Genomic DNA, 16,300 nt, shown 5'->3' with positions numbered 1-16,300 from the left:
GGCTTTCCTGAGTATTGTAGAAAATAACTCAATTTCTCCTGTTAATACACTCTTGTTCACGAATCCTCCAGTCATGGTTAATCGGTAAGTATACAATAATAATGCCTACCTGAGAATTAGAAATACAATTCTCTTGGTTATAGGTCCCAAGTCAATAAGCCAACTACTGTCCATACCCCAGGAGTGAAATTTACCTTTTCCTTGTGATGTGTACAAAGTCATTCAGGCAGCTGTCCTGTGCATTCTAGAATACCTGCTCCTGGTGATTTACCTCTTCACGAATTCTCCATTCATGCATATCTTATGGATGGAACTTATCATACCTACTGGAGGAAGAGAACAAATATCTATTGGTTATTGGGCGGAAGAAACTCAATCAATTACACTCCATATCCCAAGAGCAAAACTCACTTTTCCTTGTGATTTCTACAAAGTCATCATCATGCCTAGTCCAGGAAGAGATAAAAAATATATTGGTTATTGGGCCAAAGGAAATAAACCAACTCCCAACTATACCCCAGGAGCAAAACTCACCTTTTCCTTGTGTTTTGAACATAGTCATTATGACATCTTTTCTAAGTATTGTAGAATAGAACTTACATGCTCCTGTTGATTTCCCTATTCACGAATCCTCCAATCATGCTTAACGTAGACATTGAAATCATCATACCTCCTGCAGGAAGATGACAAAAATCAATTGGTTATCGAGCCAACGGAACTCAAACAAGTATCGTCTGTACCCAGGTGCTAAACTCACGTTTTCCTTCAAATTTGTACCAAGCCATCATCGTGCCTAATCCAGGAAGAGAACAAAAATTTATTGATGATTGGGTCAATGGAACTCAACCAATTAACGTCCCTAGCCCAGGAGTAAAACTCACCTTTTTCTTATGTTTTGAACATAGTCATTAGAACATCTTTTCTGAGTATTGTAGAATTGAACTTACCTCCTCCTGTTGATTTCCCTATTCACGAATCCTCCAGTCATGCTTACTGTAGATATTGAAATCATCATGCCTAGATGCAGGAAGACAACAAAACTTTATTGGTTATTGAGCCAACGGAACTCAAACAAGTCACTTTCGAACCCCAGGAGCCAAACTCACCTTTTCCTTGTGATTTGTACAAAGTCGTCATCATGCCTACTGCAGGAAATAAACAAATATATATTGATTAATTGGCCAAGCCAACTCCCAACCATACCCCAGGAGCAAAACTCACCTTTTCCTTGTGATTTGAACATAGTCATTATGACATCTTTTCTGAGTATTGTAGAATCGAACTTACATTATCCTGTTGATTTCCCTATTCACGAATCCTCCAGTCACGCTTACCATAGATTTTGAAATCATCATACCTCCTGCAGGAAGATGACAAAAATCAATTGGTTATATAGCCAACGGAACTCAAACAAGTACCGTCCATACCCAGGTGCTAAACTCACATTTTCCTTCTAATTTGTACCAAGCCATCATCGTGCCTAATCCAGGAAGAGAACAAAAATTTATTGGTGATTGGGCCAATGGAACTCAACCAACTAACATTCATAGCCGAGGAGTAAAACTCACCTTTTTCTTGTGTTTTAAGATAGTCATTACGACATCTATTCTGAGTATTGTAGAATAGAACTTACCTGTTCCTGTTGATTTCCCTGCTCATGAATCCTCCATTCATGCATGACCTAGCAATTTAAATCATCATACCTCCTGCAGGAAGACAACAAATATCAATTGGTTATAGAGGCAAAGGAACTCAACCAACTCACAACCGTACCAAAGGAGCGAAACTCACCTTTTCCTTGTAATTTGTACCAAGCCATCATCATGCCTACTCCAGAAAGAGAACAAAAATTTATTGGTTATTGGGCCAAAGGAACTCAACCAACTAATGTCCATAACCCGGAGTAAAACTGTTGAATAGAACTTACCTGCTCCTTTTGATTTCCCTATTCACGAAGCCTCCTGTCATGCTTATCGTAGATATTGAAATCATCATACCTCCTGCTGGATGATGACAAAAATCAATTGGTTATAGAGCCAACGGAACTCAACCAAGTATCGTCCATACCCCAGGTGCTAAACTCACTTTTTCCTTGTGATTTCTACAAAGTCATTATGAAATGTTTTCTGAATATTTTAGAATAGAACTCACCTTTTCCTCTTGATTTCATTTTATCCTTCAGTCATGCTTAACTTAGGTATAGTAATCATCATGCCTACTGCAGGAAGAGAACAAAAACCCACTGGTTATTGAGCAAAAGGAACTCAACCAACTCCCGTCCATACCCCAGGAGCAAAAGTCACCTTTTCCTTGTGATTTGGACAAAATCATTCAGGCTTTCCTGAGTATTGTAGAAAATAACTCAAGTTCTCCTGTTAATACACTCTTGTTCACGAATCCTCCAGTCATGGTTAACCGGTAAGTATACAATAATAATGCCTACCTGAGAATTAGAAATAAAATTCTCTTGGTTATAGGTCCAAAGTCAATAAACCAACTACTGTCCATACCCCAGGAGTGAAATTTACCTTTTCCTTGTGATGTGTACAAAGTCATTCAGGCAGCTGTCCTGTGCATTCTAGAATACCTGCTCCTGGTGATTTACCTCTTCACGAATTCTCCATTCATGCTTACCTTATGGATAGAACTCATCATACCTACTGGAGGAAGAGAACAAATATCTATTGGTTATTGGGCGAAAGGAACTCAACCAATTACCCTCCATATCCCAAGAGCAAAACTCACTTTTCCTTGTGATTTGTACAAAGTCATCATCATGCCTAGTCCAGGAAGAGATAAAAAATATATTGCTTATTTGGCGAAAAGAATGAAAAAAAGTACCGTCCCGTACCCCAAGAGCAAAATTCATCTTTTCCTTGTGATTTGTATAAAGTCATTATGAGATCTTTTCTGAGTATTGTAGAACTTACCTGTTGATTTCCCTAGTCACAATTCCTCCAATCATGCTTACCTTAGGTATAGAAATCATCATGCCTATTTCACAGAAACAAATCCCAAGATGGCACTGCTTATGGTACCGCCAGGAGAACCGGTTTGGGGGCATGGCAGGCCTGGGTTGCTGCCGGTTCCAGCAACCCATGCGCCAAACCACTACCAATTCAGCCAAACTGGTCTGAACTGGTAGAAACCCACCTCTGACCTCTCAGTCTCAGATAGCTTGAGGGATGTGTAGGCATGATGGTTAAACTTTTTCATTGTTCTGGAGAAGCAGCACTCCATGGTCACATCACTGGCATCTGTCTGTATTACAACGGGTTTGTCTGGGTCAAGGTGCTTCAAGACCAGTTCAGCAATGAAAAGATGCTTTAGCTTCTTGAATAGAGTTTGGCATTTGAGTGACCAGTTCAGGAGTTGTCTGGGCTTGGGTTTGGTCTCTCCCCTTGTCTTCAACAAATTTGGGATCTGTACAGCTTTCTGAAGGGGGAGCAGTGGCTCAGTGGTTAAAATGCTGAGCTTGTTAATCAGAAAGGTCAGCAGTTTTGTGGTTCGAATCCCAAGTGATGCATAACAGATTGAGCTCCCATTAGTTATCCCTGCTTCTGCCAACCAGACATTTCAAAAGCATGTAAAAATGCAAGTAGAAAAATAGGGACCACCTTGGTGGGAAGGTAACAGCGTTCTGTGCGTCTTCAGCATTTAGTCATGCCAGCCACATGACCATGGAGACATCTTGAGAGCATTAGCTTTTTGGATTTGAAATGGAGGTGAGCACTACCCTCTAGAATTAGGAACGACTAGCACATATGTACAAGGGGAACCTTCACATTTACCTTTAGGGCTTTCTGAGTGAATGTGGAGATGAAGTGGTGATAGAAGTTTGCAAAGCCTAGAAAAAATTACAACTATTTCCTCGTTCAAGGGGTCTGTCACTCTAATATTATTCAGACATTCCTGGATTCTTCTCTATGCTAACTTTCAAGACCTTGTACTCTAGATAATCTATGCTGGTCTTATGGAAATCACACTTGGATAACTTTGCATAAAGTTGAGCCTTCTGCAGTTTCTCAAGCACCAGTCTGACCAATTTCATATGCTCCTCCTTGGTTTTGGTATAGATTAATATAACATCCAGATAGATCAGAACTCCTTTGTACAGGTATTTATGCAGGGTTTCATTTATTAGCTACATGAACATGGCTGGGCCCCCCAGTAGTCTAAATGGCATCAACCCGAACTGGTTGCAACCCAATACAATACAATACAATACAATACAATACAATAACAGAGTTGGAAGGGACCTAAAGGTCTTCTAGTCCAACCCCCTGTCTAGGCAGGAAACCCTATACCATTTCAGACAAATGGCTATCTAACATCTTCTTGAAGACTTCCAGTCTTGGGGCATTCACTGGAGGCAAGCCGTTCCAATGATTAATTGTTCTAACTGTCAGGATATGTCTCCTCAGTTCTGAGTTGCTTCTCTCCTTGATTAATTTCCACCCATTGCTTCTTGTTCTACCCTCAGGTGCTTTGGAGAATAGTTTGACTCCCTCTTCTTTGTGGCAACCCCTGAGATATTGGTACACTAATACCCAGGGCAGTTGAACGCTGCTTTCCATTCATCCCCTTCTTTAATTCTCCCCTCTGTGAGGTGCCCTAACATGTCTTTCATCAATGGGAATGGATACATATTTTCCACACATATACAGTATAGTTTAGCCCTCTGTAGTTGACACACAGACTAAGGAACCCATCCTTATTTTCTTTAAAAAACACAGGGACTGCCATCCTTGATTTGACTAGTTGAATTTAGCCCTTGGCCAAATGTTTGCCTATGAAGTGCGGAGTACCTCCATCTCTGTGGGCGCCACTGAATGTAGCTTTGGTAACTTGACCCCAGACATGATCTCAATTGCACAGTCTGTGGACAGTGTGGTGGAAGTGTGTCGGACTCCTTTTTGCTAAAAACCATGCCAGGTCATGATACTCTTTAAGAATCAATGGCTCTGAGCCATCACTTCTCTCTAGTTTATTGGCGGAATCCACTTTCGCTTTCTTAACCACAGGCGCAAGATGACTTCTTAACACTTTCCCTAACTCTTGCCAGTTTGATACTTTCCATCGCATCCACCACCTATCTCTATCCCAATTGACAGATGGCCCCCAATTTTTCCATCACGCCAGGCCTAGGACCATGGCCTCTGTCATTCCAAAGGCCACAATAAATCAAATAGTCTCTGTGTGGGTCCCAGCTTTCAGGTTCACAGGCTTGGTTAGGCAGATTGCAGGCTTGGTTAGGCAGATTGCTGGCACTCTACCTGTTATCAAACCTTCTAGCTGGGAAAATGCTGTATGTGCTTTCTTGCCTCATCCCTACCTTTGCTATCACTTGGGGGCTAAGGAAGGTATCTGGTGTATCCCTACAGGGCCATAAGAGTCCCCTTTACCCTTGAGGAAGACCCCAAAATCTCCACCCTAGCAGTCATAGGAATGATGATGATGTCACTTACCATCAGGTCATCTTCTCCTTCACAGTTACCCTCATAGAAGACTGGTTCCATCTTGGCAAAGGTCAGAGTTCCCTCCCTCTCATGGATGGAGGGGAGAACACTACAACATGCTGCCCTGCATGAGTTGTCTCTCTTGATTTCAGTGGAAATATTTTCTTCTTTGGTTGATTCAGAGGCTGGAGAGCCATCATCGATTGCCATGCAAGACCCTTGGCAGCTCAGTGCCCCTCCTTTTCACAGGAAAAGTAGCACCCTTTGGCTGGAGGTGCATCCACTTTTCCCCCTCTGGGAGCTGTTTGCTTCTCCCACCCCCCTGGTATGGAACATCCCTTATTCACTCCTTTGGGGTTGCAGGTGGTTGCTGGGATTTCTCAATCTTTGGCTCTTCTTCCTATTTCAGGACTAGAACTCCTTATCTCTAGCTTACTACCTTGACCTTTAAATGAAATTGTCTTCCATTTAGAGAGATTGTGTGTGCCCATTTCTCGCAACTGGCTAAGCAGCTCAGCATGACCTATCAACAAGCTCCCTGAAAAGGGAGTCTGCCCCCCCCTCATGCTTATGCAAGTGAGCTGTGTTAGGTCATCTCTTCTTTGATGTCATAATGGAGGGAGGGGAGGAGGCAGACAGGTCTGTGATTGGCAGGGAAGACCAAGCTACCCCCAGATCACTGACTACCCAGAGGGGTTCACACCAGTGATGGGTTTCAAATTTTTTTAGAACCGCTTCTGTAGGTGTGGCCTGCTTTGTGGGAGTGGCTTGTCGGCCATGTGACTGGGTGGGAGTGACTTGCTGGCCATGTGACCAGGTGGGCGTGTCTTACCAGCCATGTGACTGTGTGGGCATGGCCAACTTGTAAAATGTGGTGAAACTCACTTAACAATGCTCTTGCTTAGCAACCAAAATGTTGGCTCAGAAACACTGGCATTTGAAGCACGCAAGTCTTAAAGCTGTCAAGTTACAAGACTCTTGCACCCCTAACCCTTTAGAAACCCCACTCCCCCTGGGATGTTCAAACTTGACAGCTTTAAGACTTGTGGACTTCAAATTCCAGAATTCCTCCTCTCGCTCTTCATCCTGATGATGTGCAGACGGGCGGGGGAAGGGAGCTGGAACCGGTACTAAATGGCACTGTAGATTTGTGAAACCTCTTCTATAGAAGAGATTAGAACTGGCAGGAACCCACCCTTGGTTCACATATACACTGAACCTGATTCCCAGCTGAAGAATCCATCTTGTCTGCATTTACAGCTTATGGCACACCCACAGACTTAAACCATATTAGTTTATCTGAACATTTTAAATGGCTATTTCTATTGCAAAAAGGGAGCCAAGGTGGCTAATAAAGAGATGGAGATGATGGTGGTGATGATGATGATGATGATGATGATGATGATGATGATGATAATGATGATAATAATAATAATAATGGCACAAACCAGCAGTGGTAATTCCAGTGGTAATTGGCACACTGGGTGCTATTCCAAAAGCACTGGAATTACATTTAAAACAGTTAAAAATTGACAAAACCACCACCAGTCAAATGCAAAAAGCCGCACTGCTTGGATCTGCATGCATATTACGAAAATACGGTACGACATCCTAGGCCCCTGGGTGGGGCCCGACTAGTAACCAATGCCAAATCCGGCGAAACAACTGGCCGCTGTGATACAATTGTATAATAATAATAATAATAATAATAATAATAATAATAATAATAATAATAATAATAATAATAATGACACAACTAAAGACATTATAGTAGAACTCCCAGAAGAAGCTCTTGGGGAGGAAATAATATCACCACCACTAGAACCAGTTATCACTGAACCAACTGATGAACTAACTCAAAAACAAAAAGAATTGAAGGATAAGATCATGGAGCATTTTCTGCTTAATGAGGAAAGGCAACGTTTACCATCACTAAAAACTGTGCCAAAGAAAATTTTGGCCCCTATCATGAAAATGGTTAATGCAGTGTTTTCAACAATTGAACCAGGATCCATCTTGGAAACAAACCAGTTAATGTACAGCGCAGCTGTAATAGTCACTAATGAACTAGGCATTAAAATTAAAGTATCTAGTCATACAACAGAAAAAGCATCAAAGCCAAAGTGGAAAATCCGTTTAGAACAAAAAATAAAAAAATTAAGGGCAGATGCTAGTAACTTAAAGAACATGCATGAGCAACGGCTTAAAAACAACAAAATCATAGATCGGCTAATCAGGAGATATAGATTGGATATAAGAAACATCAATGAAGCTGTAGAGATTGTAAAACAGCAGATAACAGCAACAGCTAGAAAAATTGAAAGATATGAGGCACGAATCATCCAATATAAACAAAATCAGCAATTTCGATCAGACCAACGGCGTTTTTATCAAAGTCTTAATGTAAATGGTGACACCAAAAGTGAAAAACCAGAAAAACAGGCCACAGTTGAATTCTGGAAAGAATTGTGGGAAAATGCAAAGGACTACAACAAGGAAGCAAAGTGGATACATGACTTTGAGAAAAGCATTGGCAACAAACAAATGCAAGTATTAGAAATAACAACTGAGATGGTCAAAAATCGAGTTAAAAAGGTAAAGAATTGGACATCACCTGGAAAGGACCAATTACATGGTTTCTGGCTCAAATATCTGACCAGTTTACATGCAATATTGGCCAGGCAACTGAATGAAATTTTACAAAAGGGCCAAATTGATGAATGGTTGACAACTGGAAAAACATACTTGATTCAGAAAGATCCAACTAAAGGAACAACACCTGAAAACTATAGACCAATAACATGCTTACCAACAACCTTCAAATTACTCACAGGCATTATTGCAGATAACATGATGGATTATTTGGAAACAAACAACATCTTGCCAGTAGAGCAAAAAGGCAACAAAAGAAGGAGCAGGGGCACAAAAGATCAGCTTCTAATTGATAAAATGATATTAGAAAATTGTAAGAACAGAAAAACGAACTTGAATATGGTCTGGATTGATTACAAAAAGGCATTTGACTCACTGCCACATAGTTGGATCATAAAATGCTTAGAAACAACTGGCATTAGCAAAAATATTACATCCTTTACTGAAAAGGCAATGAAACAATGGAGAACTGAGTTGGCAGTAGGGAATGAGAGCTACGGAATGGTTAATATCAAGCGAGGAATTTTCCAGGGTGATTCACTTTCACCTCTTCTCTTCATCATCGCAATGATCCCACTATCAGTAATCTTTAAAAAAATGAAATTAGGCTACCAAACAGCCAAAAAAGCTGAAAAAATTTCGCATTTACTATATATGGATGATTTGAAACTCTATGGAAAGTCAGAAATAGAAATCCAATCATTGACAAATACAGTCCGAGTATTCAGCACCGATATTTCAATGCAGTTTGGCATGGAAAAATGCGCCACTGTATCCATAAAAAGGGGCAAAATCACTGCATCTGAGGGAATTGAAATGCCCAATGGCCAACTAATTAAATGCAAAGAAAATGAAGCCTACAAATACTTAGGCATTCTGCAGTTGGATAACATCAAGCATGGAGAAGTAAAAACTATTGTCAGACGAGAGTACACCAACAGAGTTAGGAAAATTTTGAAATCTAAATTGAATGGTGGAAATACAATCAAGGCCATAAATACCTGGGCAATACCAGTTATAAGATACACAGCTGGCATAGTTAACTGGACACAAGCTGATTTGGACCTTTTGGACCGAAAAACCAGGAAACTAATGACAATGCACTACAGTTTACATCCACGTGGTGATACTGATAGACTATACCTGCCACGAAAATCAGGTGGCAGAGGATTATTACAAGTGAAGCAAACAGTTGAAGAAGAAAAACATGCACTGGCTGATTATTTAAAAGAAAGTCAAGAACATCTATTAATCGAAGTAAAGAACAAAAATCTACTGAAGGCCCAACAGACAAAACAAGAATACAGAAAAGATGTGATAAAATCAAGAATGGAGAGTTGGCAGAACAAAGCACTGCATGGTCAATTTCTGGAAAAAATAAAAGATAAAGTGGACAGGGAACAAACTTGGTTATGGTTAAAAACAGGTACATTAAAGAAAGAAACAGAGTCACTAATCCTGGCTGCGCAAGAACAAGCTATCCGCACAAATGCCATTAAGGCCAAAATCGAAAAATCCTCTGATGATGCCAAATGCAGACTTTGCAAAGAAGCTGACGAAACTGTTGATCACATACTCAGCTGCTGTAAAAAAATCGCGCAGACTGATTATAAATTGCGGCACAATTCAGTAGCACAAATGATCCATTGGAATTTGTGCAAAAATTATAATATTAAAACAGCAACAAACTGGTGGGAACATCAGCCTGAAAGAGTCACAGAAAATCAGATGGTCAAGATCTTGTGGGATTTCCGTATACAAACCGACAAAATACTGGCGCATAATACACCAGACATCACACTGGTTGAGAAAAATAGGGTCACAATCATAGACATCGCAATACCAGGTGATAGCAGGGTCGCCGAGAAGGAACATGAAAAAATCGCAAGATACCAGGACTTAAAAATCGAAATTCAACGACTATGGCACAAACCAGCAGTGGTAATTCCAGTGGTAATTGGCACACTGGGTGCTATTCCAAAAGCACTGGAATTACATTTAAAACAGTTAAAAATTGACAAAATCACCATCAGTCAAATGCAAAAAGCCGCACTGCTTGGATCTGCACGCATATTGCGAAAATACGTTACGACGTCCTAGGCCCCTGGGTGGGGCCCGACTAGTAACCAATGCCAAATCCGGCGAAACAACTGGCCGCTGTGATACAATTGTATAATAATAATAATAATAATAATGTGATACCCATTGTCATTGGGGCACTTGGTACCATGTCCAAGAATTTTATAAGATACATCAACAAATTGCAGCTTCCTGAAATAACACCAGTGGAACTGCAAAAAACTGCGCTCCTAGGAACATTGAATATTTTAAGAAAGTACTTTGTTGACACCTAGGATGCTGGCAGCAACCCGTATCAACCATTAGCACCAGTCAATGGTATTTCTGATGCATTTTTGAATGTTCAGTTGGCTGAGTTTCATCTTTAATGAATAAAGTATGATAATTCATTTACTTTAAAATGTTTATTTATAAATTTTATAATATAAATAAATAAAAATCACAATAAAGTTAACATGTCACAAGTGCCATAAGATCACTCAAGAAATGCATACACATCCAGTAATGCAAGCACGCACACATGCATACCAGGGGTGGGTTTCTTGCCCCGTTCCAACCAGTTCGGTTGGAACGGGGCCGGCGGCGTCCTCGTGCACGCGCGCGGTGCACGCATGCGTACTAGCATCTGCGCGATGCTCCAGCTGCTCCTGGACGATCGCGCAGGCGCTGTATGCGTCCTGCGCATGTGTGGAAGTGCAGAACTCGTCAAAACCGGGTAAGGACCGCGGGCGGGTGGGCGCGCCCTTCGCCGTTCCCGGAAGTTACTTACTTCCGTGTTCGGCGACCAACCGGTTCGCAGGGACCGCCGCGAACCGGTTGAAACCCACCCTTGATGCATACAAAAGTGAATCTGATAGAAAAGCTGATATTCTTTTGACAGAGAATAACAGAATAACAGAGCTGGAAGTGTCCTTGGAGATCTTCTAGTCCAACCTCCTGCACAAGCAGGAGACCCTATACCACTCCAAAAAAATGACTTTTCAATCTCTCCTTAAAAAACTCCAACGATGGAGTATCCAGAATTTCTGGAGGGAAGCCATTCCACTGATTATTCTCAGTGTTAAGAAATTTCTCCTTAGCTCTAGTTTGCTTCTTTCCTTGATTAGTTTCCATCCATCGCTTCTTGTCCTATCTTCCGGTGCTTTGGAAAATAGATTGACCCCCTCTTTTTTTTCTGGCAGCCCGTTAGATATTGGAACACTCCTATCATATCACCCCTATTCTTTCTTTTTATAAAACTAGACATACCCTATTCCTGCAACTATTCTTCATATGTTTATGGGAAGGAAATATTTATAAGATTAGGAAGTAAATTTAGCTGCTTTAATGTAATACTACCTTTTCTCCCTAGAACCAATTCACCCCAGGATATAAAAAGTTTTGATTACATTAGTGCATTTTCTTATCTGCAGCAACTTTAAGATGACTGGACTGCAATTCCCAGAATTTCCCAGCTAGCAATAAGAACATCATGATCAGCCCCATTTTCTAAACACTTTTAAGCTCTTAAATTTTGGCTATGGCTAAAAAAAGGCCTGTTTTAAACCCAATGCTAGAAATCAAACTATAAGGCCATCAGGGCAGCAATCCTATCTTCTGTTGCTGCTGCAGTTAGCTTATATTAACCAAGTTTATCAAAGATTGAGCTCTTTCTAGATATGAATCCCACACTTGGAAAAATGCACCCAGTGCTGGTCACCATGATACAAAACAGATGCCGAGACCCCAGAAAGAGTCCAGTGAACAAAGATGATAAAGGGTCTAGTAGCTACCATATTTTTTGCAGTATAAGACACCCCGGAGTGTAAGATGCACCAAGATTTTGAAGGGGCAAATTTTTTTAAAAAAAGGTTTTGCACTCTGCAGACCTCCCAAAAATAGCCTGTTTTTTGCAAAAACAGTCCACCCCTTTTTTAAAGGACAGGAATAGCCTTTAGGAGGCTTGTAGAGTGCTCCGGGGGGGGGGGGGCTCGAAATGAGCAAAAACGGGTCTGTTTTTCATGAAAGCAGGCCCTTTTTAAAAAAATCAAAAATGGGCATTCATAGCCTTTAGGAGGCTTATAGAGTGCTCCTGAGGGTTGGGAGGAAGGAACTTGAGGAAAAATGGCCTGTTTTTGCTCTTCTGCCCTCCCCAGCCCCCAGGAGCATTCTGAAAGCCCCCTAAAGGCTATGCACGGACATTTTGGTGAAGGAGCGGGGTTTCAGGAGACCAAAAATGCTGTATTTTGAGGGGAAAAGGTCCATCTTATACTCCGAAAAATACGGTAAATTGCACAATGGAGAGATAAGGGTGATAGATATGTTTAGATTAACAGAAAAGGCTTAGGGAAGTTCTGAGACAGGTCTTCCAATACCTGATGGAAATGGGTCAACCTATTCTCCAAAGCACCTGAAGGCAGGACAAGAAGCAATGGGTAGATATTGATTAAAAAGAGATCAAATTTCCTGAGACTGAGAAATTAATCTGTGGAACAGCTTATCTCTGGAAATTATGGGTGCTCCATCACTGGAGGTTTTCAAGAAGAGACCTCAACAGCCATATAGGGTCTCCTGCTTGAGTAGGGGTAAAAGACCTTCCAACCCTACTATTCCATGTTCTTTGTTCTATCAAGTATAGTTCCCAGAATTTTCAGCAGTGGCTGTATTAACTTGAGAAATCTGGGAGTTGTATATCATTTAGACTGGGAAGACTACAAGGCAATTTTCATACTGGTGTAACAACTGTTATTGATCTAGCCTTCAGTTCTTTACTTCCTTTCTGAAAACTATTTCCACTGGGTTCAGTATGACTTTTTCCTAATTATGGGCTTCTCCGACTTTTTTTCCTTTTTAAAAATCATAATAGGTAGAAAGCCTAATTTTTCAAGACGCCCCATAGTGAATATGGGTTATTATAATATACCTTGGTAGTTTGCAGTTATACTGTACATGCTTCTATAAAAGGTTTTGATAGGCACATTTGTATTATGCAACACACTTCTGGAGAAGCCACAGCATCAACTGGGAGCCACAAACAGTGGGAAGTTAATGTTGCCATGGCAATAAGCACCACTTTCCTTCCTTTCTGCCATTCTTTACAGAAGGAAGGAAGACTCCACTGGTAACTAACACTTTCATTCCAATACTAATAAGCATTGTTTTGGGAAATATGATTTATTGAGACTATAGCAATGTTAAGGGTTCGGCTTTATCTCGCAGGCCAAATGCCTCAGGAATTTGAATGTAGTTTCTAAAACTAATTTTGAAAAGCCCATTATCTGAACACATGAAACTATCACATGGATTAATCCTGTCTCATGACAAACTAAAATTTGCCTCCAGCGTTTCCCCCTTCTTTAGATTTAGAGAGACTCATCTTCTAACAGGTTGATTTTACACCATACAAAATATTTCAAACCATAATGCAGAAATATTTATCTCCCTCTCTTTTAAGATTTAAAGATTCTATTATAATCTCCCATGTTACTCATGTTAATTTAACAAGATGGTTAAACTCGCCACAGAATATTTGTAGCACAGGCTTTCCAAAAGGATCAAACACACACACACACACACACACACACACACACACACACACACACCACATACACAAACCTGCTTAAGTTAGCACTTGCATATAGCAGCAACATTTGAAAGTTAGCCAGTTGTTTTGCTTTTAACAGATATGCTAATGTGATCTAAATTCAGAAGTTAGAGAGCTGTTGAAGATTTTTTTTTTTCAGATAGGAAAAGGAAAATATTTTCAGAAAGATGTGAATACATCAGAACAACTCCACTGTACAAATTGTGTAAAATTTATTTCAGGGGCTTTACAGACCAACGGTGCAAAAATAAATTCAGGGAGAATGATGAAGTGGTTGGGTCTGAAATGCAGTTTTCACACTGTCTATTCAAGCCACGTTTCTTCCAAGGTCATATTTCTCTGAATGCAGGATATCCTCTGGTCAAAATTATTATCATATTTTATTAAAAAAGAATTGTTTAATGTGCCATACAATGGTAGAGAACGACTGGACATAAGATTGTCTGCATTATATCTCTCTCATTGGCAGTAGTAATGAGAGAGGTAATCATTTCTTTCTTTTTATTAAAAAATACTGGTGAATTTCAAATAAATCATTTTCAATCATTTTAACAAGCATACTACCTATATGAATACTTGTAAGTTACTTTTCCTACATATAAGCTTTTTTTTTTTTTTTGAAGTTCAGTCGTATCAATTTTTAAAATATCATTTTACCAATACTACTGCCTTCGGTAGTTATTTTCTAGTGTAACTGTTTATCCAGAGACATTAGTTATAATAGTAAAATACAAAGTAATTAATAAAGTATCATCTAGGTACTACATGTGAACATACTAAAATGTTCACATTCCTCTGGAAGATTTTCTAGATTCAAGTTTGTGGTTGAAAGTTCAAAGACAAGAATGGTAACATTTTCTTTTTCCTTATTCACTACATTTTCCTACTGCATTTCATCTTCAACTTCTCAGTCTAAAATGTGATAAGAAAATAGTGAGACAAGTTTGCATTTGCCTTAGTTTCTTAACTCCTTTTCATGTTTCTTGTTGGTAGGAAGTTAGACTACATAAGATGCCATACCAGTTGAAAAGCAACTCATGTAGAACTCTATAATCATATAATATGTACAGATATGTGTTGTGTGTTTGTGTGTCAGAGATGGGTTCCTACCAGTTCGCACCTATTCGGTAGAACCGGTTCGTCAAATCTACCGAGGTTTCGGTAGAGGTTCCACCAGTGGACCCGGAAAGCAGGCCACACCTACAGAAGAGGTTCCAAAATTTTTTGAAACCCACCACCGGTCCTTGGATATGATTATTCTACACTAGCATGGTCATATTTATAAAACTCAGTGCCTCTGTGAAAGGTAAGGATGACTACTGCGTTTGTGGTGCAATCAGAACATTGCGTGTGTTGAAGATGTTTTAACGCAAACCAAAGATGCCTTTTAAAAAACAAGTTTACATCATATTCTTATGCATTCCAGTGCTGTATGTGAGGTAATTTAAGGTGGTTTTGACAAGTGTCATCGGCATCTTCATATCCGGTCACATGGGTGGCAAGCCACTCCCATCCAGTCACATGGGCAGCAAGCCACTCCCACAAAGGAGGCCACACCCATAGAGTAGGTTCGAACAATTTTGAAACCCACCACTGGTGTGTGTGTGTGTGTGTGTGTGTGTGTATACACACACACACATACACACATATACACATACATACATACATACATACATACATACATACATACATACATTCCTCCAGCAATAAAACTGATTTAATTACTCATTTAGATTTTTATTTTGTTTGGCAGAGTTTTATGAAATCAGTTGGAGGAACAATACTGAGTGGCTCTTTACATTCTCATGTGTCCTTAGCATATTGAGATTGGCAGGAATTTGGATGATTAGCAAATGCATTTCAAACTGCTTTTGAATAATTTGGGAGTAGGAACTGTGAATATGGAGAACCCTTCCTGAAATACAAACCATTCAGAGTTAAAAAATAATAATTATAATTCCTTCAGTTTCAGAAGCCTCAGCTCTGTGCTTGCAGGAATGAAGCTGCATCAATTTGCCATTAGGTTTTATCTCTGCAGCATTAAGATAAATGTTTTTGGTCGTGTCATTGAACTTTAGTCTCTATTTATTATTCTTATATGTTTTAAAGCAGTCTTGTAAATGTCTCTTTGGACAGAAACCTCATGAAAATGTTTATTCTTTCTTAAGACCCAGCTCAGTGTTAAGAAATAAAATATCTTTCAGGTGAAAGTTTAAGTCCTGGTAACTGACATCAGAAGCTAAGCTGGATCAGCTCCGGTTAATACACAGAGAGGTATACATGAGAAATCCAAGCCTGACTATGAGAAGAAGAAGGAAAAAAACACCTCAGAAGGCAATGACAAACCACTTCTGTATACTTTATCATGCCAAGCAAACTGCATGTAAGACACCATTGGTTGCAATCAATTTTTTTGGGGGGTGGGGGGAATTACTTACTTGTGTGTGAAGATTCTCAGTCATCCAGGTCATGGTTGCCCGAAAAGTGCTTTTTCAAAAGTCAACTGGACTTTATTTTTCCTTGAAGA

Source organism: Thamnophis elegans, chromosome 11 (genome assembly GCF_009769535.1).
Source record: "Thamnophis elegans isolate rThaEle1 chromosome 11, rThaEle1.pri, whole genome shotgun sequence".
Classification (NCBI taxonomy): Eukaryota; Metazoa; Chordata; class Lepidosauria; order Squamata; family Colubridae; genus Thamnophis; species Thamnophis elegans.
This window is presented reverse-complemented; position numbering follows the sequence as displayed.